Source organism: Dipodomys merriami, unplaced genomic scaffold, assembly GCF_024711535.1.
Source record: "Dipodomys merriami isolate MVZ:Mamm:240054 unplaced genomic scaffold, mDipMer1.0.p SCAF_5, whole genome shotgun sequence".
In the NCBI taxonomy this organism is placed as follows: domain Eukaryota; kingdom Metazoa; phylum Chordata; class Mammalia; order Rodentia; family Heteromyidae; genus Dipodomys; species Dipodomys merriami.
Genome location: NW_027206068.1, coordinates 54,917,185 through 54,943,390, shown reverse-complemented (window position 1 = coordinate 54,943,390; position 26,206 = coordinate 54,917,185). Strand labels below are relative to the sequence as shown.

Genomic DNA, 26,206 nt, shown 5'->3' with positions numbered 1-26,206 from the left:
TTATATATTTTGAGGGGAATATGTATCAGTGGACTCTTACAGCCCAGCTGTTTGTGGTATCTGCTCTATGTACTATTGAATAGAACAGTAGGCTATGACTCTGGTAGAAGACACAGCTTTCAAGTTACCAAGAAGACATTCTTTTAAATCATCATCAATAAGAGAGAATTATGGATACTCACTATTGCCTCTTCCTTGGATTTCTCTTTTTCCTGCTCTGCATTTTCATGTTGTATGTCATCTTAGACTTGAGGTTTCAAGGGGATCCCTGATCTGCTCTTTATCCAGCTCCATAGCTTTAATGGTCATTGTAAGGTCCATTCCTGGATGACTAACAGACCTCGCCCAGTACCTGCGTTACCTAGGCAACTGGGACACCTAGAAGAGGTCACATCCGCATCCGCTGAGGTCACATCTTAACCTGATGTGGCCACACCTTTCTCCCACCTGATCCCACTTCCCTTTACCTGGACACACCCTTCCCCACCCCCTACCCTATATAAGGCCTAAACCGAGGCCAGACCGCCCTTTTCCTTTGCCAGCCGCGTGGAGTGCCAACCTTGCCTGGTCCCAGCAGATCTACTGAATAAATCTACCCCTTACCTGAATACCACGTGCGTGCTGGTGCTGTTCTTACTCGGCTACCTCTTTTTAAAAACCTAACATAAATGGTGCCGAAACCTGAATAAACCGACCTCTTTTTAAAAACCTAACATAAATGTTGTTCTTACTCAGCTACCTCTTTTTAAAAACCTAACAGTCATTATAGCACTTATAATCACTAGATAATTTTAAATTTATTTATAATGGCTGTTTTGAATAAATATACATATTTTGTTATATAATTATATAGTCTTCACTCTGCATAATAGTGAAGAATCATAAAAACAGCAGTACATATTGAATCCCTACAAGCAATCTTAGTCAAGGAAAAAATTATGATTGTTTACTAACCTTTCAAATTTTTATTAAAATATTAAGAACTTCCTGTCAATTATAAATATACAAGTATGTCAAAAACAGTGTACTATGTTTAAGAGAAAAAGTAAACAATGATGATGAAAGTCCTTTTTTTGAAAAATAAAAGAACTTTCCACAACAGTATGAACAATGCTTGATTCTTCTAGTTGTTTAACTTAAAATAGAGAGCAAATGGGGCTGGGAAGATGGCTCAGTGTAGAATGCTTGCCTTGCATGCTTGAGGCCCTGGGTTCGATTCCTTCGCACCAAATAAGCAGAAAAAGCTGGAATTGGCACTGTGGCTCAAGTGGTAGAGCACTAGCCTTGAGCTGAAGAGCTGAGAGACAGCTCCCAGGCACAGAGTTCAGGCCCCACAACTGGCGAAAACAGAAAAACAAAACAAAAGAAATAGAGAGCAAATATCTTTCTTCACTTTGATGAATAGTCAAACCCCTTTTTAGGTTTGTATCAGTTTCTAGCATTTTTTTCTTTTGTGCTTTCAAAAAAATAACATACTTCTAAGAATTTTTTTAATATGAAGTTTTGTGTTAGTGTCACTTCTGGAACTTCTTCATTCTTTCCACCCCTAAGCTAATGAGCTCACTTCCAGTAAGTTACACTGGCTAACTTATCTGGGCCTCTTAAAATGGGCTGGGCCAACATTCCCCCAGCTAGTGGGATCTAGAGCATCTACCAGCAGCCCCTTTGTTAAGGTTTAGATAGTCAGGGAGGTGCTAATGGGAGGTAATAGGCCTTTTAAGAGGTGGGACCTAATGGGAGGAAGTTAGACCATTGGTGTGCCATTGACACAGGATTAGGCTCTGATCTTTCCTTTTTCTTAGCTACCATGAGATGAGCACTTCTCTCTATTACACACTCTCTACCATGTTGTTCTGTCTTGGTATAGGCCAATAAACCTCCAAAACTAGGATCCCCAAATAGTCCTTCTTCCTTCCACTTGTATTATGCCACAGCAGCAGAAAGCTGACTAACACAGGCAGCTATGTCAACCCTGTTTTCTTTTTATCTGTGCTCTACAAAAATTATGTGCAGCATGCAGTAACTGTTCTGGCTCTGTTTCTGCTTACTGTCATAATGCTTAACTGTTTCCATTTCCATGTTGTGTGCTATATTTTCCCCAAACTCAGCTAAGTAAATTGTGCAATCTCCAGTTGTAGCAACTACAAGATTTCCCAAACTCTGTATAAGAAAAGAGATTTTTAATAAAAGTTAAAAATGTTCCTTGGCCCACAGGCTATCTTAGTGGAATTGTGTTTGGTATCAAAAAGCAAATTTGTTCTACTGTGTCTTTGAGCAACTACTTCATCTTTGTGCTTCTGGTGAACTAAGAAACCAGCAGTAAAGACACTGAGGGTTTTGCCCTCGTGTGTGTGTGTGTGTGTGTGTGTGTGTGTGTGTGTGTGTGTGTGTGTGTGTGTGTGAACTGAGTTACCAGTATAGCAACTAATCAAAAGAAGACATGAAAGAGATGAGATGAAGGTAAAGGTTCAGGTGACTGTCTATTGTGTAGTGAGTTGTGGAATAACACAGTAGCAACCAAGTATGAATTGTATGCGGTTACTAAGTTAACACAGTGTGGGCACTGAAATATAACCTGTGTTGTGGAGGAACTGATGTTATTGAACAAAAGTAACTAACGTTCCTGAATGTCCGAGACATACAAAGAAAGTACTTCTGATAGATGATGATAACACTTCATGTTTTCAGAACCAAAATGTGTATTGTTCTGAAACTAATAAGAGAGAAAAGCAACTTAAAACCTAGACAAATAATTGCAGAGTGACAAGAGGGAAAAAAATGATAAAATGAAGTCAAGTGCTTCCATCAAAAAGAAGAATTTACCTGCATTTCATCCTTCATCTTTCATACTTCAAGGAATCTATGGACAAAGAAACCAGGTGTCTCAGAGTGAGTCATCAAATCTAGCCTCAGGAGACTGCCTAGGAGAATAATTTAGGCTTAAACCAGAATATTCTTCCTAATTCTCATCTGTAACAATCTTAAATATTAGGAATGCATGTAGACATCACTATCTACCCTGAAGAATAATGTGTAATCTGCTAAACCTTGATGCTATGAAATGGGATATTTCCTCTTTGAAGCACTGATTTCTGAGGGAGCAGGGCTCACAATATATATATAACTTTGGAACTTGGAACTTGGACATCGTGTATTTAAAAAATATTTCCAAAGAATCTGCATTGATTGACACCTATAATTCCAGCTTCTAGGAAGACAGCAATTGGGTATCTCACAGTTTGAAACTAACCAAGGTAAAAAACCAAAAACCAAAAACCAAACAAAGAAAACTTTAGCAAGATCCTATCTCAAAACAAAATATGACTGAAGTGATGAATGCTGCAATTCCAGCTATATATAGAAAACATGAGTAGGAAGATCAAAGTCTGGCCTAGCAGAAAGCAAAATAAATAAGTAAATAAATAAAGATTTAAAAAGATCCTTCCTAAAAAATAACTAAAGCAGGAAGGAATGTGAGTGTGGCTCAAGAGGTAGAGCTTCTGTGACATTTCCAGCAGATCTATGTTTTCTTCAGACCTTCTTATCATTATCCTTTCGTACTTGAGATCTCTGAAGGAAGCAGTGCAGTTTAACAGAGAGAGTGTTTACAGAGCGATATACCTGCTCCATAGACATACCCAGCTCCATAGACATGTAGATTCAAGTTATGTAAGTTCTCTGGGCATATCTTATCCTCAGTGAAATACTGGCAGCACTATTGATCTCCATGCCATTGTCTTGAGGATTAAACAAAATAGTATTTGCCAACTACCTAACCTAATCAAATCACATGCTCTACCACTGAGTTACACTCCAGCTCTGCCTTTTTCTTTCTGATGTTGGATCTGATTATTATAATGAATGTATGTGTATCTACATGTGTCTACATATGTGTACAAACATATACACATGAATGCACATACATCTATAAATACTCACATACATACAACAGAATTTGCTACAAAATTGACATTACTGGACACTTACAAATGTTATTTCATGTCTGAAGCTGAGCTTGAAGGTCACAGGACATAAATTCAAGGACAGAAGAAGATGGATGTAAAGTTAATAAGGATAAGTTGGAACGCAAATGCATGAGCAGAGCCCATGAGGACAATTTGAAACCTATTTAAGTTTGTGTTTTCTCTGATCTTGGTAATGAGGAAGTGCTATAGGAGTCAGTTTTTTCTTGACATACTTCACTCAAAGACAGCAATGCTGAAAGACCATCAGAGAGAAGTGAACGAGTTGCAGGATTAGCCACCACCTCACCCTAAATAGATGAGTGTCCACATGTCAAGGTGTCAGATAGTACATGATTAGATGTGAGTCACCTAGTTAAATGAGATGTGTTATAGTTGAAAAAAATGGCTTTCCCACATCCATCTTTCAAATATCTTGCAAGAAATTCTCTTGTGGTCAAATAAGTAAATCTCTATGTTGTTTTGGACAATAAGATAAGGAAATAAAGTCCTACTCAGTACAATAACCACAAAATATTTGTGTTTTCCTATTCTTAAAGTGCATAGGTGTTAAAACAAATCTACACTAGACCTGAGGTAGAAAAAGGGTGAGTTTAGAACACATTAATATGCCAAATTCTTAGATTCTCTTACAATATCAAAATTAAGGATTTTTTCTAAAGATTAATAAGGGACCAATGGATAAAGAAAATGTGGTTTAAGAATAACAGTATATTATTTGTGAGAAAATGGTTGATACAGAAGATCATGACATTAAATGTGACAAACAAGACTCAAAAAGAAGCATTACATGTTTTCTCTCACCTGAAGAATCTAAGGTTTTTGTTGTTCTTATTGGATGGGGCTTGAACTCAGAGTCTGGGCATTGTCCCTGAGCTCTTATGTAACGCTAGCACTCTAGCACTTTGGGCCACAGCACTATTTCCAATTTTCTGGTGTTTAATTAGAGCTAAAAGCCTCATAGACTTTCCTACCCAGGTTGGCTTTGAACTGTGACTCTCCCACCTCAGCCTTCAGAATAGCTAGGATTTTCGACATGAGCCACCAGCACCCAGCTTAGATATTTTTTAAAGGAAAATAATAAGAAAAAAATGACATGAATGCAGAAGAAGGACTATTGGTGAGGGAAGGGGAGCACTGGGATACCAGACCTAGAGAAGGCAATGTGGGGTGATGATGATCAAAGTACATTATATATTGGTATGAAAATTACTTCGTGTAACAAATACATGTGAATAGAAAAGGAAACAAAATATTCAAACAAATTACCTTCTGTTAACTGTAGTGTATTGCTCTGTGAATAGAGCTCACTGCTTCCACTTTAAAGGGAAATAAAGAAGGATTGAAAGGGCACAGCTGAAAGGCAGTAGAAGCAAAACTACAGTGAGAGAATGAGTGGTTCCTGGGAGGGGAGGAAGCAGTGTACAATGACTGATGTGAGGACACCATTCCATATGGGTTTTACTGGGTAGTAGTAGTTACACAATTATATACATTGATTAAAACTCATACAACTGTGTTCTAAAATGTTTACTATATTGAAATCAGATCACATTTTAACAATAGGATATCAGAGTTGATGGAATTTTTAGTAACCAAATTTGGAATCAAGTTTAGCTTTAAAAACAAGAATTACCAGGCAAAAAACAACTATTAAGAGAAGATTTTTTTATAATAGCCAAATGCCAGAGAGTGCCAACATGTCCTTTAATAGGTATATGATTAAGCAAATAGTGGTATATCAATACCATTGAATGTTATCCAACAATAGGAGTAACTGCTGTTATGCACACAATGTGGATGGCTCTCAGGCCATGATAGAAAAGTCTTTCTCAGCCTTTTTGTATACTATATGGTTCCATTTACACAGCATCCTCAAAATGATAGAATTACAGTGATAGATTACAGATGAAGTAGTTACCAAGAGACAATTAGAGATGTATATAGACGGTAGATGTAAGTCCGAGGTAGCAGCATTCTGGACATCTTTGTAGTGATGAAGTACTTGTATGTTATGACTAAGTATACTTACATAGATCTACACAGGTGATAGAATCAGAAACCTGCACACACATATACTTTTCTTGTGCCAACATCCAGATTTAAATATTGAATTACCATTATCTAAGATGTTGTTATAGAGTTACTAGATAAGACACACTCATAGGACTCATACAGATTATTTTTATAACTTCCTATAGAATTATAATAATGTTAAAATTGACATCATTTCAAGGATAAAAACATATTGAATAAAATGAGAATCCAAGAATCTGTAGTTGTCAAAAAATAAAATACGTAGGAATTAACTTAACCAAAGAAGTGAAGTATCTCAATGATGAAAACTTTAAAAACTTGAAAAGGGAAACCAAAACAGAACTTAGAAAAAGGCAAAACCTCCCATGCTCCTGGGTTGGAAGAATCAACATCGTGAAAATGGCAATACTTCCCAAGGCTGTCTACAAATTCAATGCAATACCTATCAATATTCCAACCTCATTCTTCAAGGAAATAGAAAAGGCAATCTAAAAATTCATATGGAACAATAAAAGACCCTGAATAGCAAAAATGATCCTTAACAAAAAGAACAGTGCTGGAGGAATATCAATATCAAATTTCAAACTCTATTACAAAGCCATAGTAATCAAAACAGCTTGGTACTGGCACAAGAACAGACCTCAGGACCAATGGTATAGAATTGAAAACCCAGAAATGAACCTACAGCCCTATAGCCATCTACTCTTTGATAAGGGAGCTAAAAAAATAGAATGGAAGAAAGAAAGCCTCTTCAGTAAGTGGTACTGGCAAAATTTGTTAATCACTTGTAGAAAACTAAAGCTAGATCTTTATATATCACCTTGCACCAGAATCAATTCCAAATGGATCAAAGACCTTGGAGTCAAAGCTGACACTCTGAAGACATTACAGGATGGAATAGGAGAAACCCTAGGTCTCCTTGGCACAGGATGAAATTTTCTTAATTGCCGCGGACCGGGTTCTGTCGGGACGACGGAGGATACCTAGGGGAGGAACCTGGAATAGGACGGGGAGATGGCAAACAGACAACTCACACACATTAGGAGTGGATGCTGAGTGCGATTTAATGCAGAGGATAACAAACTTTTATAACAGAAGTCTTCATAAGAAAAGGGGCAAAAGGTTACACAATCTTGCTGCAAGGCTTCGTTCTTGGATGGTCACCAGCTGGTCGCCTGAAAGGGCAAAAGTTTATACAATCTTGCTGCAGGGCTTCATTCTTAGGTGGTCACCAGCTGGCCGCCTAAAAGGCACTTGTTTCCGGCTTATCTCTAAGAAATATAATGGGTTTTGACGTTTGTCACCATCTCACCATTACCTTATTTCTATAGAGGCCTTAATTATAAGGTTACGGAGGCCTATATCTAGCAAGTCTCTTAGTAAATGAGAGTACCAGGAAGTTCTTTCTCCTAAGTAGTTATCTCAGCAATTGCCATACATTCTTTCTGTTCTAGCCGCGCCTACAACTTTTTGTAAATTTCTTACAATTCCTTCTGCTGGAGTGACTGTGAAACCTCCAATACTTTTATATTTACTTATAACTTGTCTACTAGCCTCCATAAGAGGGGTTTCAGGGTAGCACTTAACTCTGGTGAGTTAGTCATATTTTTAAGACACTCATCAGATATTGGAGTCATCAACACTCATAAGAAAGAGCTTTGAATAAGGGAACGTTGACAATGAGTAAGTACAATGAACAGCAGAAACAGTAAAAGATTGATAGGCACTCTTATGAGGAGAAGAAAGACAGAAACACATCTTTTCCCAGGGGTTTTTCCAGCCTTTTCCCAGGAGTAGGCCTCTTAGAAGCCCTATTCTCCGAGGTAGACTTCGGTGAAGTCCCAAAACTTGGAGATAGGTTTCTGTAAAGCCCCATTCTCTGAGGTAGACTTCGGTGAAGTCCCAAAACTCAGAGGTAGGTCTCGAGGCCCCTATCATGGTCTGATAGATGGTTTCCCATGCTAAGCAGACTCTACTGGGGTCGGCGTGGCACTTAATAGAGACCCAGAAACACAACAAATCAAAGAAAGGTTGAACAAATGGGATTGCATGAAAATGCAGAGTTTCTACATGGCAAAGGACATAGCTAGCAAGATCAACAGAAAGCCCACAGATTGGGAGAAGATCTTCACAAGCCATACAGTGGACAAGGATATCATATCTAAAATATACCTGGAACTCAAAAAATTAAATCCCCCAACAACAAATGCTCAAAGAAACAATTGCCCAATAAATAAGTGGGCTAAAGACTTAAAAAAAAGAGAAACTTCTCTAAAGAGGAAAGAAGGATGGCCAATAGATATGTGAAGAAATGCTCAACCTCTCTAGCCATAAAAGAAATGCAAATCAAAACAACATTGAGATTCTACCTCGCCCCTGTTAGAATGGCTATAATCAAGAACTCTAATAACAACAGATGCTGGAGGGGATGTGACAGAAAGGAACCTTACTGCATTGTTGGTGGGAGTGTAAACTTGTTCAACCACTTTGGAAAGTAGTATGGAGGTTCCTCAAAAGACTTCACATAGAGCTCCCCTATGACCCAGCAATCCCACTTTTGTGCATTTACCCAAATGATTACAAAGAAGACCATTCTAAAGCTACCAGCACAACTATGTTTATTGCAGCATTATTTACCATAGCTAAGATATGGAACCAACCCAGATGCCCCTCAGTAGATGAGTGGATCAAGAAAATGTGGTATATATACACAATGGATTTCTATGCCTCCATCAGAAAGAATGACATTGCCCCATTTGTTAGGAAATGGAAAGGCTTGGAAAAAATTATATTAAGTGAAGTAAGCCAGGCCCAAAGAAACATAGGTCCCATGGTTTCCCTTATTTGCAATATCTAGTATATGTCTGAGTCAAGCAGAAAAGGTCAGATAAGGTGATGTTAAGGAAATGAACCCTAAGATATGTATTCAAATATTTTTTTTCTTTCATGTGATTGTTTCTAACACATTTATAAGATTATTTCTTTGTTGCTTTGTATGTCCCTCCCCGACAGTATAACCCCTGCTTTCATTGTATTTGATGTTGTTATAATTTGTGGAGAGGAAGGGGAAAAACAAATCGTTTAAATAGGGATACAGGTGGACCCATTGCAACAATGAGATGTACAAGTCTTTATGTCGAAAACGAACTTTACAACTTTGGTGGGGGGGAGGGGGCCGGGAAGACTGGGTGGGAGGGCAGGGGGCGGGGGAGGATGGGAAGGGATGGGAAGGGGAAACAAAGGAGGAGGCTACAATGCTTGATAAGAAATGTACTCATTATCTTGCCCATGTAATTGTAACCCCTCTGGACAGTATTTTCTCAATAAAAAAAATAAAAAATAAATGAAAAAATAATAATGCTGCAATAAACATAGTTGTGCTGGTAAAAAAAAAAAAAAAGAAAATGTGGTATATATACACAATGGAATTCTATGCCTCCATCAGAAAGAATGACATTGCCCCATGGAAAGACTCGGAAAAAAATTATATTAAGTTAAGTAAGCCAGGCCCAAAGAAACACAGGTCCCATGGTTTCCCTTATTTGTAATAACTATTATATGTCTGAGATAAGCAGAAAAGGTCAGATAAGTTGATGTTAGGTGAAATGAACCCCAAGATAAGTATTCAAATATTTTTTCTTTCTTGCGATTGTTTCTAACATATTTATAAGATGATTTCTTTGCTGCTTTGTATGACACTCCCCCACGGTATAACCCCTGCTTTCACTGTATTTGATGTTGGTATAATTTGTGGAGGAGAAGGGAAAAAACAAACCATTTAAATAGGGATACAGGTGGACCCATTGCAACAATGAGATGTACAAGTCGTTTATGTCGAAAAACAAACTTTAAAACTTTGGGGCGGGGGCGGAGTGGGAGGGGAGGATGGGAAGGGATGGGAAAAGGAAACAAAGGAGGAGGCAACAATGTTTGATAAGAAATGTACTCATTATCTTGCCAATGTAATTGTAACTCCTCTATACGTATTTTCACAATTAAAAAAAAAGAAAGAAATGAAAAAAAAAAGAATCTGTAGTTATCTTGCATAGTAGGAGGGATTTTTTTGGTAAGTTTTTTTTTGTAAAAATGCTGTTCAGAGGGATTAGTTACATGAGCAAAGTAATGAGTACATTTGAGCATTGTTGCCTCTTCCTTTGTTTTCCCCCTAACATCCCTTCCTTCCCACCTCCATAACTACCCCCCCACACTGACATTGTAAAGTTCATTTTCAACATAGTGTTTTGTACATCTCATTGTTACAATGGGTCAGCCTTTATCCTTATTTAAGCATTTTGTTTTTTCCCTTCCCCCCACCGAATTAGAGAAATGTATATACAAGATGAAGGGCACTGACATCAAATACAGTGAAAACGGGTTATACTGTGGGGGAGGAACATACAAAGAAAAAAAATCACATGGTACATTATAAATATGTTAGAAACAATAGCAAGAAAGAAAAAAGATATGTGTCCAGTCTTATTAGCTTTTAAATTATTAATTCACTTTTTCAAATTTGCCTACAATAAAATCCATACTAAGTTGAATTAGAAAAAAGTATACAACCAAAATGAAGATACAAATTTTTTTAGTCACTCTCAGATTCTTTCATTTCTTTTTATAATCAATACTTTCCCCTACCCAAAATCCCTGGGCCCTACAGATCTATTTTATGTTTCTATAATTTTGCCTTTTTAAGGATATCATATTTTAGATGGTACTCTTCAATATGTAAGCTTTGAAACTGCCTTCTTGTCACTTAGCAAAAATGTATTGCTGGCTCAGTCACAATGATTTATGTGTTGGTAGTGTGTTCTTTTCTTAATTGAGTAATATTCCATATATTGATGTAAGAAAATTTCTTCATTTCTTCACCCATTAAAGAACATCAGGATGCTGCCAGTTTGGTCAATTGTGAAGACAGCTAGTACACACACTTTTTGTTACTTTTGTTACTTTTTGGTACTTTGATATGCCAAAGTAATAATTTTCTTGCCAGGCCAAGCTAGGAGTTTGTAACAAACTAAATTGTTTCTATGAAAAATTCAAGAGTTGAAGTCTTAACCCCAGTACTCAAGGTCTGCCTGTATTTGAACACAGAGGCCTTGAAGAGGTGAATGGTTAAAACAAGAACCTTGGGGCACATACTAATGCAATCTAAGGACATCTGTATGCTATCCTCATAAGAAGATAATACACAAAGGGGTATGTATGGGATTCATGGGTTATCTATGAAGAGGCCATGAGGGAGCCACTGTAAGACAAGGAGACAGTTCAGAAGAAAGCAAACCTGTTGACACCTTCATTTTGGACTGCCAGTCCACAAACTAGGAGAAAATAAGCTTCTATTAATTAAGTCTTCTAGTCTTTGATATTTTGTTATGGCAGACCTGGCAAACAAATATGGTCTTTCTAGGCTTCACCTAGCAACTGCACTCAGAATAGCGTTCTGAATCAAGGGCATTGGTATCCCTATACCCAGTTGTTTAAGAGGAATGGTACCTCCTCTCCCCCAATGAGAAGCCAGCACTGAAACCACCACCAGGCAAGAGAGCATCTACTTAGAAACACTACATGGAAATCATCCCCCCAACCCTCCAAAACCCACCCAAACAGGACATGTATGTTTTGGTTCTCAACTGCAATCAACAGATGACGACTCTTACTGATGAAGCAAAAGAGTTTATTCAATACATATTCAAAAATCGCAAAACTGCTGGACAATGTTATCAGACACTTTGTATTCATATACTGTTTTGTAGAATGGGAACTTCTTTGTACAACCACTTAAAGATAATACAAAATTTAAATAAAAAACAACCTCCTGGGAAGGCTAGCAAACCAGACTTAAGGCTGAGGTTTCAGGATTAAAGACCAACATCTCACAAAACACTTGGCCTGATGAAAAAAAAAACAACCTCTCTCAATGCTGCTTTCCCACTGAGGGTTAAGGGAAACTTGGAAGCTGCCACCAGTTTATTGTCACTTCTGTGCCAGGAACTCTGCCTTGGACCTATTAGGAAACTGCCCCTTCACTGCCATGACTAAAAGTTTAATACATCCACTGCCTTGTTCCTGGCTAAAATGGATTCTCCCTGCCAGGCAGATACCTTCCTGTTGCTTCTCATAGACATGGCATGGCCCCAGTGCCTGCATTTTATCTCCTAGCGGTTGAGCATTCTGAACTATAACACCATGGAGAAAAGGATCCATTGTGTGTGAATTTCGCCACACACTGAAAAGTCTTTCAAAGTTAATAGTCACCCTGTAAAATTAAAACTACATGATTACATAGATTTGCTTCTATGATTATTTCAACATTCAGTTTTTCTTTTAAAAAGACAGTATAATCTTATTGTTGTGTATTTGTGTATATGTATATGTGTGGTGAAAAATAATTTAATACATGTTTAAAATGTGTAATGATCAAACTGAGATGGTTATTGTTTCCATCTCCTTAACCCTTAAAAAATACTTGAATAGAATTTAACCATCATATGTACTGATGGGGCATAGTATGATACACACAAATACAGACACAAATAACACACATGCAGAGACAGAGAGAGTATGTGCATGTTAGAGCAAAATGGGGGAATTTATTGCTCACCAGTTTCTGAACTCCAATTTTCTGTAAGCAAGCTTATTTATTAAGTTTAGTACAGAGAAAGTTACCATGGGTATGTGCAGAAAACAAGGCATTTATAACTATTATTTCAATCACACAGACCAAACAGAGTTTGTGTGGATAACTGGCTTCCTTATTGTTTGGGGAGCAAAGACTACCACTGAGGCAAAATTTAAACATGTGTTATACTTCATCTGTCTTTCAAGGTCCACCTCTCAGCCCTTCCAGCATTAAGAAAGGGGTCAGTATCCCAAACCCTTAACCCTCTCCCGATCTGGCTGTTTTAACCTTTCCATGGCCACTTCTCAGCATTCCAAGTACTGTCAAGGTGGCATTCAAACTTCTCAAACCTTTTCCAGGTCTCACGGCTTAGCATCAGAGTTCCTTACAGAAGAGCCAGGGTCCCATTATCTCCTCCAAGTGCAAGTTTCCAATGACCTACCACCTCTCTCAGCAGCATCACAGGCTGGTGACTAAGGCTTTAGCATGGGTCTGAGAAATATGCAAGATCCAAATTATAACAGCAAATTAAAATCTACTTCGTCTCCATGTTCATTTCTGTCTTCCTTCTACCATTCCTTTCTTCACAGCACTCCTTACCTCCCTTGTCATGAGGCATTTGAATGATCCCCAAATTACCTAATATAAAAAAGAGAAGCCAGGCGCTGGTGGCTCACACCTATCACTCTAGCTACTCAGGAGGCTGTGATCTGAGGATTGAGGTTCAAAACCAGCCCAGGCAGGAAAGTCCATGAGACTCTTATCTCCAACCACCAGAAAACCAGAAGTGGTGCTGTGGCTCAAGAGGTAGAGCTCTTGTCTTGAGCTGAAGTACACAGGGGCAGTGCCGAGGCCCAGAGTTCAAGCCTCACAACTGACGAGGGTTTGAAAAAGACTTCCTTATGAGGCTGTTGGGTTTCTAGTTAATCTTGTGAAGACTAATATCTGATACCAACTGCTGACTACGTTGATTCAACCCATCCGTGATAGAGAGCAGAGGTCACATCTTAATATGAACATATTTCTAGCATTCAGCACTGGCAAAAATTTCAAAGTGCAAAGCCAGCAGCTTTTCTAAAGACTATTCTAATTACTTAATGCATACAGATTGAAGAGGAAGATTTCGTCCTGGTCTGGTCATACATACTTTGGATATAAGCACTCGGGAAGCTGAGGCAGGAGGAAGTAAGCCTAGGATACATTGTGAGACCTAGTTTCAAAAAACTGAAAACACCAAAACCAAACCAAATAAAAAGCACCCAAGATGAGGACAACATACACACATATTAAATAAGAAAAAAAAATCAAACTTGAAGATTTGGTTCCATTTTTTGTCTAATCATATTTTAACACAGGTGACGATGCTTCAGTTCTGCCTATAAAATAAAGTCTCCATTGAAACCCCACTGGGGTTTGGAGAACTTCTGCATAGCTGAATCCAGAGGTTTCTGGAAAGTGATGCTCCATAATCAATCCCATGGAAGTGCTACGCCCCTAGCAGCAACCCCCACCCCCACACAGTCCTATGCATCAAGTCATCTGTGTTCTTTGTAGTACCATTTACAATAACCTAGAATTTCATGACTTCTGAAAGCTGCTCTAGAAAATTAATTGGTCAAGCCGGGTGCCGGTGGCTCATGCCTGTAATCCTAGCTACCCAGAAGGCTGAGGTCTGAGGATCATGGTTTAAAGCCAGCCCCGGCAGGGAAGTCCATGGACTCTTATCTCCAATAAACCACTAGAAAACTGGAAGTGGTGTTGTGGCTCAAGCGGTAAAGCCCTCACCTTGAGCTGAAGAGCTGAGGGACAGTTTGCCCAAACCCAGAGTTCAAGCCCCACTACTGACAAAAAAGAAAAAGAAAAAAAAAAAGTAACTTGTCAGAAACATAGGTAAAACAACTTGGAACTTTTGACTGACATCTGAAGTGGTAGTTGTGGGTGCTGGAAACTGAATCCTCAACCTATGTGACAGAGTCAGAGGACACCCAGCTGGTATCTTCTGCATGACTGATTGGTTACTCGTTAATGAGAAGAAACCCTCATAGCTTTTGTGGTTATAAACAACTTCCATATTGATGATGGTGTATGCAGAAGAAAATGGCCATAATTAACTATATACAGAAAAAAAAATCTTTGTTTCCTCTACAGAAAATTTTGTCACTTGTCATAGGAAGAGACCATTACTAAGTGTTCCGCTTTAAAGTATAAACAAATATTTTATTAATGTCAAGCTATTAATAAAATATTCGGATGTATTTCTAACATTTATAGCATTTAAGTGACTTTACTTTCTTATTTATTTTGCTGAATTTGTAGACAGGGTTTACTATGTAGCCCAGACATCTTTGAGCTTCCAATCTGTGTCTACTGAGTAGTGGGCTTACAGCTACAATTCCCATCATTCAGTATACCTGGAAATGCTGCCACACCCAGCTTGTGTTTTCCTTTAAATAGATATTTAGTTTAATGTTTGATTGATTGATTGTTGAGGGTGTTGAGGGTGGGGGGGGGGGTGTATGTGTTGCTGGATATTGAACCCAGAGCGTTGCACATGCTAGGCAAATACCCAGTGTGCTACATCCTGTCCCTTACTTTGTTTTAAAGTGTCCAAACTGTGTAAGCTTCAAAGTCCCCCAAACCTAAACTTGTCTACATCTGCCATCACTGGCCAGGTGATTAACAGTTACTCAACATTCTTTCCAAGAAAATATTCCCATAGTATCACTTCTTTGAAAAGCCTTATTGATCAGTCCTAAGAATCAAAAAGTAACTGAAAAATAAAAATGCATTGCTTGCCCATAGGGAGATACCGTTTTAGTGGAACAAAAATTAATCCAAAAGTTGCACTTGCAAATATTCCGTTGCATTGTTGGCATGGCCTACTTAGTAAAGATGCATGGATGAATGAGATGTTGGATTTCAACCACTCAATACATTTTCATCTTCATTTCCCATGGAAAATGGAGACAATATTTTTTTTTCCAGGGCAGGGGGAAGTGCTGGGATTGCTAAGCAGGCTCTGCCACATGAGCTACACCTCCATCTCTTTTAGATATTTTTGGTATTGTTTTTCCAGCAAAGTCTTGCATTTATGCCTCGCCTGGGCTAGAGAGTGGTCCTTCTATTTATGCTTTCCACGTATAGGAGATGAAAGGCATAGGCCTCTACACTCAACTTTTACTGGGTAAGATGGAAGTCTTGGGAACATTTTTTTTTGCCTCCAACAACCATCCTCCCTTTCTCTACCTCCTGAGTAGCTAGAGTTATAAGCATTCCTACCTATACAATTTTGTTTTTTAAACATGTTCTGTAAGAAGATAGCTTAACTGTTATCTGATTTTTATTTAGCCATATCTATATTGTTTATTTCTTCAACTAATGAGTTGATTATGAAAATGTTACAAGATTTGAGCAATGGTTAGTATCCTGCTTTTGAAAACTGGCACATTTTGGTTTTGCTTTCTGAAGACATGAGTGAAACTGAGAAGCCTAAAGCTCAGTACTTTCTCTGGACATAATACTCTCTTTATTAGGTTTGTGGCCATTGTTAGCTGAGCTTATTCTGTTCTTTCTTAGCCTCATAGCCTCTGGGCAGTATCTGCTGGCACCAATCATCCTGTCTCCTCTGAAAAAGTAAGTTGAAGTCTTAACTCCCCACACTTCAAAACGTGGCTTTATACAGGGTCTTTATATATGATCATCATATTGCAAAGAGATTATTAGGCTGCATCTAGATCCATGGAGACTGCTGTCCTTATAAAAAGGGGAAATTTAGCTCAGGAGATAGACATTCCCAAAGGACAGCTATTGTGAAGTCAGAGAAAATGTCATCTACTTACAAAGAATGTCACCCACGTCAAAGATTACCTGGAAATGAGAGGCACAGCTCTCAGAGGGAATCTACCTTGCTGAATGAAGACTTGATCACAGACTTCTAGCCTCTAGAAAGAATGGTGAGACCATATATTTCTATTTATGGTTCTTAATTTGTAACCCTTTTTTACAGAGGACACAGCAAGGTGATACACAGTATATTTCCATAGTAATAAAATAAAATAATAATTATTATTATTGTTATTTTGTCAGTCATGGGGCTTGAACTCTGGACCTGGGTGATATCCCCCAGCTCTTCAGCTCAAGATGAGTGCTCTACCACTAGGGCCACAGTGCTACTTCTGGTTTTCTGAGCAGTTTATTAGAGATAAGAGTCTCATGGAGTTTTCTGCCCAGGCTGGCTTTGAACCGAGATCCTCAGATCTCAGCCTCCTGAGTAGCTGTGAGCTACCACCACCTGGCTAAAAAATTAATTTTCTATCAAGATTTTTATTCTGTAGATTTCATTATTATTATTTATGGCAAAGTTTTACTATGTAACTCAAGATGGTCTCCAACTTTCTACCCTGCTTCAGCAGATTGCATTAAAGGCATGTACCTAAAATCTGTGTGTGTGTGTGTGTGTGTGTGTGTGTGTGTGTGTGTGTGTGTGTGTGTGTGTGTGTGTGTGTGTGTATGTGTGTGTGTGTGTGTGTTGCTAGGGAACTAACCCAGGACTTTGCACATGCTGGATTAGCACTCAACCACTGAGCTACCTTCCCAGTCCCCATGGATTTTTATTTTCCTGGAATCACTTACATTTAAGCTACATGCAAATGTAGAAACAGCACCCAGGGTATTAATAATATATGATCATTAAGAAATAATAAGAACTGAAAGATCTCTTTATATGAACATTTCTTTTCTGAGACTGACTTCATGAGGCCAATTTGTCTGGGTTATTAGGGCCTGCTACTACAGGGAGTATAGCAGTTACACTCCAGGGACAGAATGAAAGAAATCAAAAATGTTCTTAAGTATAGAATGAAAGGGGAATGTGCAAGAGTCACAATGTAGTTTTGTACAGAACGCTCGTAATGCTTGGGTAACTACCATATTTACTTTAGGGATAGAAGAAACCATTGTATGTTCTGGCTCAGTGTGAAAGACATTTTCAAATTCATCCAAATGGATGCTCCCTGTGAAGGAGTGCCTACAAAATAAATAACTTCTATTCTTTCACAATAGGACAGGAGTAGGTTGTTTTCCTTCATTTGGGCTTTATAGGGAAAAGGAGAGGAACATGATGAATGTCTATGGATGGAATAAGAAAATTTGTTGGGTTATTTAATGGGGCTATCTATGTGCCCACTTATAAAGTAAATTTTAACCCATAAATAAAATTTTAACCTATAAATAAATTTGGTAGATAAATAGTATGTTTTAAGATAATTTTTTTTCGTTTTTCTTCTTTTTTTTAATTGTGAAAATACCATACAGAGGGGATACAATTACATGGGCAAGGTAATGAGTACATTTATTATCAAGCATTGTTGTCTCCTCCTTTGTTTCCCCTTCCCATCCCTTCACATCTCAACTCCCCTTCCCCCCCACCCCCCACCTCCCACACCAAAGTTGTAAAGTTCATTTTTCAACATAACGTCTTGTACATCTCATTTTTTTCTCTGTTCCTTATGTTCCAAACCATCCTCCAAAATTAGGAAATAAATGAGAGAGATATTATCATGTGCTTTTATCTTCTCTCTATAAAACTTTTAAAAATAGAATTCTTATTTAGATATCATATGGAGAAAGTATAATGCTGCTGCCCATTTGGGAATGCTTTAGAAATCCCTGAGACCTATTAGACTCTCTAATCTTTTTTTTTAATCATTCATTTTCACTTCTTTTTTTTCTTTTTTCTTTTTTTAAATATATCTTTTTATTGTAAAGATACTGTACAGAGGAGTTAAAGTTACATGAGCAAGGTAATGAGTCCATTTCCTAGTGAGCATTGTCACTCCTCCTTTGTTTTTCCCCTACCATCCCTTTCCTCCCCTCCTCCCCAACTCCTCCCTCACCCCTGCTGCAAAGTTGTAAAGTTCATTTTCAACATAGTGTCTTGTACATATCATTGTTACAATGGGCCATGCATCTAAGCAGAAAAGGTCAAAAGCTATGTACATATGACCATATAACCTAATGCTAGGCAAAATGAACCCCAAGATAGGGACACAAGAGATTGTATCTTTCTTGTTGTTGTTTTTAATGTACTTATAATGTAGTATATGATTTTTTTGTTTCTTTGTATGTTTTTCCCCCATGGTACAACCCCTGGTGTCACTGCATTTAATTCCGGTGTCTTGCATATTGTATATACATACATTAGACTCTATAATCTTGCGAGCAAATTCCTAACAAGTACACATGTTCTAGAAAGGGCCTCCAAGAAGTAACTTTGCTTACTTTGTTTGTGTAATGACTCATGAAATACTGGTGAAATTTAAATAAGATTTATAGGTTAGCTAATGAACTGATCAAAGATAATTCCCTGATTTCAATCAATGCATTATAATTATGTAAGATTTTAACATCCAGGTTGGGCCAGGTGGCTCACGCTTCTAAGTCTAGATACTTAGGAGATAAATATCAGGAATACTGAAGTTCAAAGCAAGTCCAGGTAAAGAGTTAGCAAGATCTTATCTCAACACAGAACCCAGGTAGGGTGGGATTTGTATGTTCCTCCATATCTGGAGGAGATATAGGTAAGAGTACCACAGTCTGAGGTCAGCCTCAGTAAAAATGGGGCACACTATCTAAAAACTAACTAATGCAAAAAGGGCTGGAGGTGTGGTTCAAGTGGTAAAGTACTTGTCTAGTGAATATGAAGCCTTGGATTCAAAATTCAGTACCACAAGAATAATCAGATATTCTGCTTCAGTGGTAGAGTGCTTGCCTTGCATGCATGAGGCCCTGGGTTCGATTCCTCAGCACCACATAAGCAAAAAGAAAAAAGCTGGAAGTGGCACTGTGGCGCAAGTCGTAGAGTGCTAGCCTTGAGCTGAAGAGCTGAAGGACAGCGCTCAGGCCCAGAGTTCAGGCCCCACTACTGGACCCCCCCAAAAAAAAGAAAAAAGAAAATTTCGGCCTGTGCCAAGGAAACCTAGGGTTTCTCCTATTCCATCCTGTAATGTTTTCAGAGTGTCTGCTTTGACTCCAAGGTCTTTGATCCATTTGGAGTGGATTCTGGTGCAGGTGATATATAAGGATATAGCTAATTCATACTATAAGTTGCATTCAAAGCCCTGGTTCCAAGAATCAAGGACACATATTGTATCCTGATTGTATGTTCACATTGTATACTCAACAGGTAAGCTTAGGGGCATGTTTCACCCTACCGTACTTACTCTAACTTCAAGAATAGGTGTGTATGCACATTGCATGTGACACATGAGCTTCCCATATGTCCAACTTGGGGCCCCAAACTGTCCTAGATTTGTTATTTTTTAAATCAGGTTTGCTGAGATAAAACAGCAATGAATAATAATAAACTAAAAGAAGCAAATAAGTTACTACTACAATAAGATAACCCATTCATTTCCACAAATATTCAAGAGATGTTAAGGAGAGGGAAGGATTTGAATTCTGTATGATGAAAATTCTTAAATGTCAGTGAAATGCACCATGAGATATATTATCAGATGCTATGTCAGAGTGAGATATATGTTTTTTCTCCAAAATTTGAAGGAATTTCTTGAGCATCCTACAGCTTTCAGATGGCCTAATTTCATGCTAATTCCTAACCTCTTGTATGTGGCCTTACTTTTATCTTTTTTGGTAAATGGCGGTGAACAGTGCCCAAATGTGTTAAAATTTCACTGAGGATGTCATTCATCTTCCCTTCATGATTCTTCGCCTCGCATGTTCCTCTTTCTTTTCCCTTTCCTCCTTTGCTTTCCCTCTTCTCCTTTATCTCCCTTTTCTCCTCTTTCCCGCGTTTTTTCTCCTCTCCTCCTTTCCTTTCCCTTTCCCTCCCTCCCTCCTTTCTCCTCTCCTTTCCTCTCATCTTCTTCCCCTCTCTTCCCTCCTCCACTCCTTTCTGTTCCTCCCTTCCTGCCTGGCAGATGTATGGCTGGCAACTGGGCCTTGGGTATTTTGTTCCATTTTCTTTCTCTCACATGATTCCCTTGCTCTCAGAGTTCCTGTTTGCCTAAATAAGTGACTTTTCAGTTTCAGTTTCTCCAGAGAATATGCTGGCTTCCTCCTGCAGATAAGGGGGGTAGAGGGAAGGGCAGATGTGCCCCTAAGAGGCTCCCTCTTTTATTGTGAAAATACTGTACAGAGGGTTTACAGTTACACGGGCAAGGTAATGAGTATGTTTCTAATCAAGCATTGTTGCCTCCTCTTCAGACTTTAACTCTGGCCCTCTTCAGACTTTAACTCTGAGCCTGGTGACTCAAGTCCAAGGACTTTTTAAGGCTTGCTTCCTCTGTGGAACTTTTCTTTCACATTCCACATCAGTGCCTACTCCTTTCTATCACTCCTGTCTTTCCAAAGTGGGTTAACATCTCTAGTCCACGTTCCCTCACCTCCTTCTCATTCGCTCTCTCTGTCTCTCAGTCTCTGTCTCTCTGTCTCTGTCTGTTTGCCTTAGCTCTCTGTCTCTCTGTCTCTGTCTGTCTCTGTCTCTCTGTGTCTCTGTCTCTGTCTCTCTCTTTCTGGATTTAGCATTTCATCTTTTTTTTTTCCTGTCAGTTAAGAAAATAAATTAGAGGAGAAAATTAATTAAAACAAGAAGTAGACTAAAACTATTTGACAATAAATTACTGAATCGAATTCTACATTATATAAAATATTAAGAAAAGAAGAAAGGAGGGAAGGAAGGAACGAAGGAAGAAGGAAGGAAGGAAGGAAAGAAAGGAAGGAAGGAAAGAAAAAGAAAGAAAGAAAGAAAGAAAGAAAGAAAGAAAGAAAGAAAGAAAGAAAGAAAGAAAGAAAGAAAGGAAGGAAGGAAGGAAGGAAGGAAGGAAGGAAGGAAGAAAAGATGGAGGAAGGGAGGGAGAAAGAGGGAAAAGAGATGGAATGGAAGGGAAGAGAAGGGAAAGGAGAAAATTTAAGAAGAGAAGGAGAGAGGAGGGGACAGAAAAGGAGGGGAGTGAAGGGAAGGAGAAGGTAAGGAACGAAGGAGAGGGAAGTAGAAGGGAAAGACTGAGGGTGTGGCTTAAGTAGTAGAGTGCCTTCTATCAGTAAGAAAGCCTCGTGAGCCATAGGCCCTGAATTCTAGTCCAGGTACTAGCCAGAAAAAGAAAAAGAAAAGAGCTTTCTTGAGATAAGGTTGTGGGTGAGTTTGAGAGCATTAAAATGTGTCTTATTGAAAGTTTCTAATGTGTGTCACTTTCCTAGTCAAAGGTTTGTACATCTTTAAAGGAAAAAAAATAAACTAACACCAAATCCTGATTAAAAAGTTGTTTTCTAATTTAGCTTATGCAAATATTCCTTGAGATAGTTTTGTGGTATTATCATGAATATTTTTGTAGGTGAGGAAACTTAAATCAGAAGTCATAGGAAGTGTCTTAGTACCAACTATAGCTACAAAATTATGAAGTTAATATCCACCCCCAAGACAGATTCAAAGTTCACCTCTCCCTACAAAGTAATCAGCTAATATGGCTCCCTGTTCCTCTCCAGCCAAGACAGAAATCCATACATCATAGCATAATTCATGCTTACATCAGTATTCACATGATAGACATTGACCAGCTATGAAGGCTTGAAAGGTGTGCTATAAAATACAGCTTACAAATGCTTTTCTGTCTAACATATCAATTTCTTAAATTATGTATTATCCTAAAAACTAAAAAAAAAACCCCACACACTCATTTCATAAAACGCACTGGTAAATCACATAATTTTTTCCTATTCAATTATTTTGCTTTTAGTTTATTAAAACTTTCTAACTTATTTTATCTATTGTTTGCTTTGTAGCCCAGGATGGCTTTGAACACAGAAGAAAGCAGTTAAATTTTTGTTGTGCTTGTTCAGTAAGTACCTTTCATTTATTTATGATTACACTTTTTTTTTAATTTTTGGCAAGACAGCCCATAGGGATACATGGTAATTCAGCTATTTAAGAGCTGAGAATGACACACACACACACACACACACACACACACACACACACACACACACACACACACACACACACACACACACACACAAGAAAGTAAAAAATAAAATAAAATAAAATGTTTCAGCATTTTAGAGCCAGACAATCCTGGATTTGCCTAGATCTTTTATTTCCTCTTTCAAATAGCTGAGTAACATAACATGCTGAATATATTCAGCTTGTTGTATGTCCCTATCCAGGCTTGGGTTAATTATGACTCTCTTGCAGTTTGTGGAGAGGATTAAAACAGATAGGTCCTAAAAGGCCTTTGTGCATCTCACTGTTTGTCTCAGCCAGGAGAACAAGGAATTACTGTAAAGGTTTGTGTGAAAGTTCACTGCAGTCAAAGGCAACTTGAGAAACAGGCTGTGCCTGCTTCCGTTGTGCCAGACTTATTATGTGCTGCTGCTTCACAAAGCTGTTTCTGCTTTGCTGGAGTCTCCACTTACTTCTTTTCTCCATGGCCTGCTTCCTCTGCTCATGTTTCATTGCTACTCCTTATAACAAATATGTGCTGTATCTTTCTGGGCCCTCATCTGTTTCTGCCTCTACTAATAATTGGTGATTGCCTTGCTTGTCTTAGTTCAGATTTCCAGGAGGAGTGTTCTGATTGATTGAGTTAATTTCAATTGTCGTTAACTAAAAAGGAAAAAAAAAAAAAGAAATCTAGTCAGATGACCATCCCACTAAAAGCCAGTATCTAGGATCTAGTTTACAAAAACAAATGTGGTCATTTCCTTATAAGTTGTATCAGTCAAGTACACTGCCTCAACAATTTTAGGGCAGAAATCTACAAGTTTTAGTTCCTATTTCATATATTCCTTCTTCATACATATATCCTGAGTGGCAGAAGTGTTGCACAGATTCCTTATTTGACCCCTAATGTCATTCTACTTTTCTTTCTTCTTAAAGGGTTGAGTGATGTCAGAAGTAAGCAAAAATTCACTAATTCCTGCTAAAGTCCTTTTAGCAGTCATTCTACATCTATCAGACTTAGTATAGGTTTGTTGATATACTGAAGTTTTGCTAAGGTTTTTTTTAAGAGTTTACCACAGTGTTAGGCATTATGGCTCTTCTTGCAAAGTGTTCAGAGTCAGGACCTATGACTTGCTTACTCAGTCTTATTCATGTATGACAGAAAAGATTCACAGGACTATTTTAGGACCAGTATTGGAAATGTGGTGAATATTGTGGAAATAGAACTAGATTTCTCCCATTAGAGCACTTATATTCTGACAAAGATAAAACACATTGATCTGAGCCAATGTAATAATACAGTCCCATGAAGCTTTTTCCATTCGTACAAACCCAGTCTAGAACTCCAACAGTCTGGAAGACAACTCAGAGCACTAAGGAGTAATTTAACATATTATTTATGTAGTTACTGAAAATTACTTGCTTGAGTGCCTAATTTACTATCACTAAATCTTTCCACTTAGGCAATAGTTTATATATACATAGATGTTACCTGAACCAAGGAAATAAACAAAATGCAGTTGGCATGCGTTGGAAGTGATGTGGAAAATAGATTTGTTCTACTGAGAGAGAAAGAGAGAGAGAGAATATTTGAAACTTTATCAAGTAATAAATAGCTAGAATTGCTTTTATTATAATTGTACTATAAGTTGGCCCTAATTTGATTCATATTTTGAATTCTTTCCTTTATTGGTTTTCCTTTAAGCTGAAGTTAAGATTTAATCACTCTTTTACCTCTGATTTTCTTTTCCCACCTATTTTCTTTACCTTTTATTATTTAAAAAATAACTGTAAACCTTATTGACAGAACTTAACATATAATTTTAAATTTTTATTTATTTTTATTGTAAAGATGATGTACAGAAGGCTGGGCACCAGTGGCTTACACCTGTAACCGAAGCTAGTAGCTTGGGAGGCTGAGATCTGAGGATCGTGGTTCAAAGCCAGCCCTGGCAGCAAAGTCTGTGAGACTATTATCTCCAGTCAACCACCAGAAAACTGGAAGTGGCACTGTGGTTCAAGTGGTAGAGCATTTGCCTTGATCTGAAGAGCTGAAGGACAGCACCCAGGCCCAGAGTTCAAGCCCCATGACCAATAAGAAAAAAAAAAGATGATGTACAGATTTGTTAAAGTTACATAAATTTGCTAATGAGTACATTTCTTTTTTAACTGTGTCACCTCTTCCCTCATTTTCTCCCAGTTTTTTACTTTCCATTGTATAGTTTATTTTCAATACAGTGCCTAGTGAATATCACTGTTGCATTACCCTCCCCAAAACAAATAAACTTGTATATAAGACAAAGGTACAGAAATAAAAAAAAACAGTGACGAAGGAGAAAAACAACAACAACAACAAAGCAAAATAACAGAACAAACTCTTGTTTCCATTTCTTGGAGTTCATTTCAATAAACTTCATTTTATATGATCATATGCACATAGCTATTGAGCCTTTGTAATCCTCTCCAAAGAATATCCTCCTTTGGTCTCAATAGAGTCCTGTTTAATTGATCATGTCCAAGTGTAATTTGTTTTGTCTTTTACCATCCAGTGTGTTTACTTGTGGATTTATGGGCAGGGAAACTATGTAACCTATGTTTCTTTGGGTTGGCTTACTTCACTTAGTATAATTGTTTTCAGGTCTTTCCATTTTCTTAGGAATGGTAAAATATCATTCTTTCTGAGGGAAGCACAGAATTTCATTGATTATATATACCACATTTTCATGATCCATTTGTCACTAAGGAGCATCTAGGTTGATTTCACATCTTGGCTATGGTAAACAGTGTGGCAATGAAAATGGTTGTGCTAGTGGCTTTAGTGTGGTTTTGTTTGTTTAATGTGTCATTTTTCCCCTAGGACTTGAATTTAGGTCCTGTGTACTTGCTCACTTGCTTGCTTGGCTAGTACATGCCATGCCTCCATCTCAACAAACCAAAATTTTAATGTAAAAATAACATACATGATCTCCATTATCTTATTACTATACATCAACTGCTTCTGGAATTTTTCCAGTCTTCTAAAGTAGGAAGGTAGCATCTTCCTTTTCACCATTGAGCCATCCCTACACTGACTTATAGCCTTTTTCCCTACACCTTTTTGGACAACTAACTTCCAGGATTTTCTTCAGCTTCCATCACAACTTCCTCATGTTGTGTTTTTTATCTAGGTTGGTGGTTCCTCTTCTTGAAACCATTCCTTTTCCCTAATATAATACCCCAGATGTTGAGGTCTTTAACATCTGAAACTGTTCTTGCATATTTCCCGAAATAGGAGAGTTACACCTCCCTGAGTACCTTCCATAGTAACCCAATGTGCTAGAACATTTTTAAAGGAATTTCTTCGATCCTTGGCTTATTTTTCTCAAACTGAAAATCATGAAATTTTAAATGTCACTGCAGCAGCTTTCAATGGTAATTTACATAAGGGTGCAGCTATACAAAATGACTGAGAATTGAAAAATATTACCCGCAGATTTCAAGTAAATACAGCTTAATGGATATTTTCCTGCATTAAGTAGAGACACTAGTATTATTTCAGTACAAAGCTTTACTCTGATTGACTAATGATTTACAGTTGTAATCATATCCTTTCAGGAAGAGAGGGAA

General features: G+C 37.9%; 1 long non-coding RNA gene across 1 annotated transcript; it reads left to right on the top strand.

The window, feature by feature from the left end:
- Nucleotides 1-16,523: 16,523 nt before the first annotated feature.
- LOC138810117 (uncharacterized) lies at nt 16,524-24,621 on the top strand. The gene is made up of 3 exons (XR_011367033.1): nt 16,524-16,598; nt 22,444-22,499; nt 24,453-24,621. It is a non-coding gene; the product is annotated as an uncharacterized lncRNA (long non-coding RNA).
- Nucleotides 24,622-26,206: the final 1,585 nt, after the last annotated feature.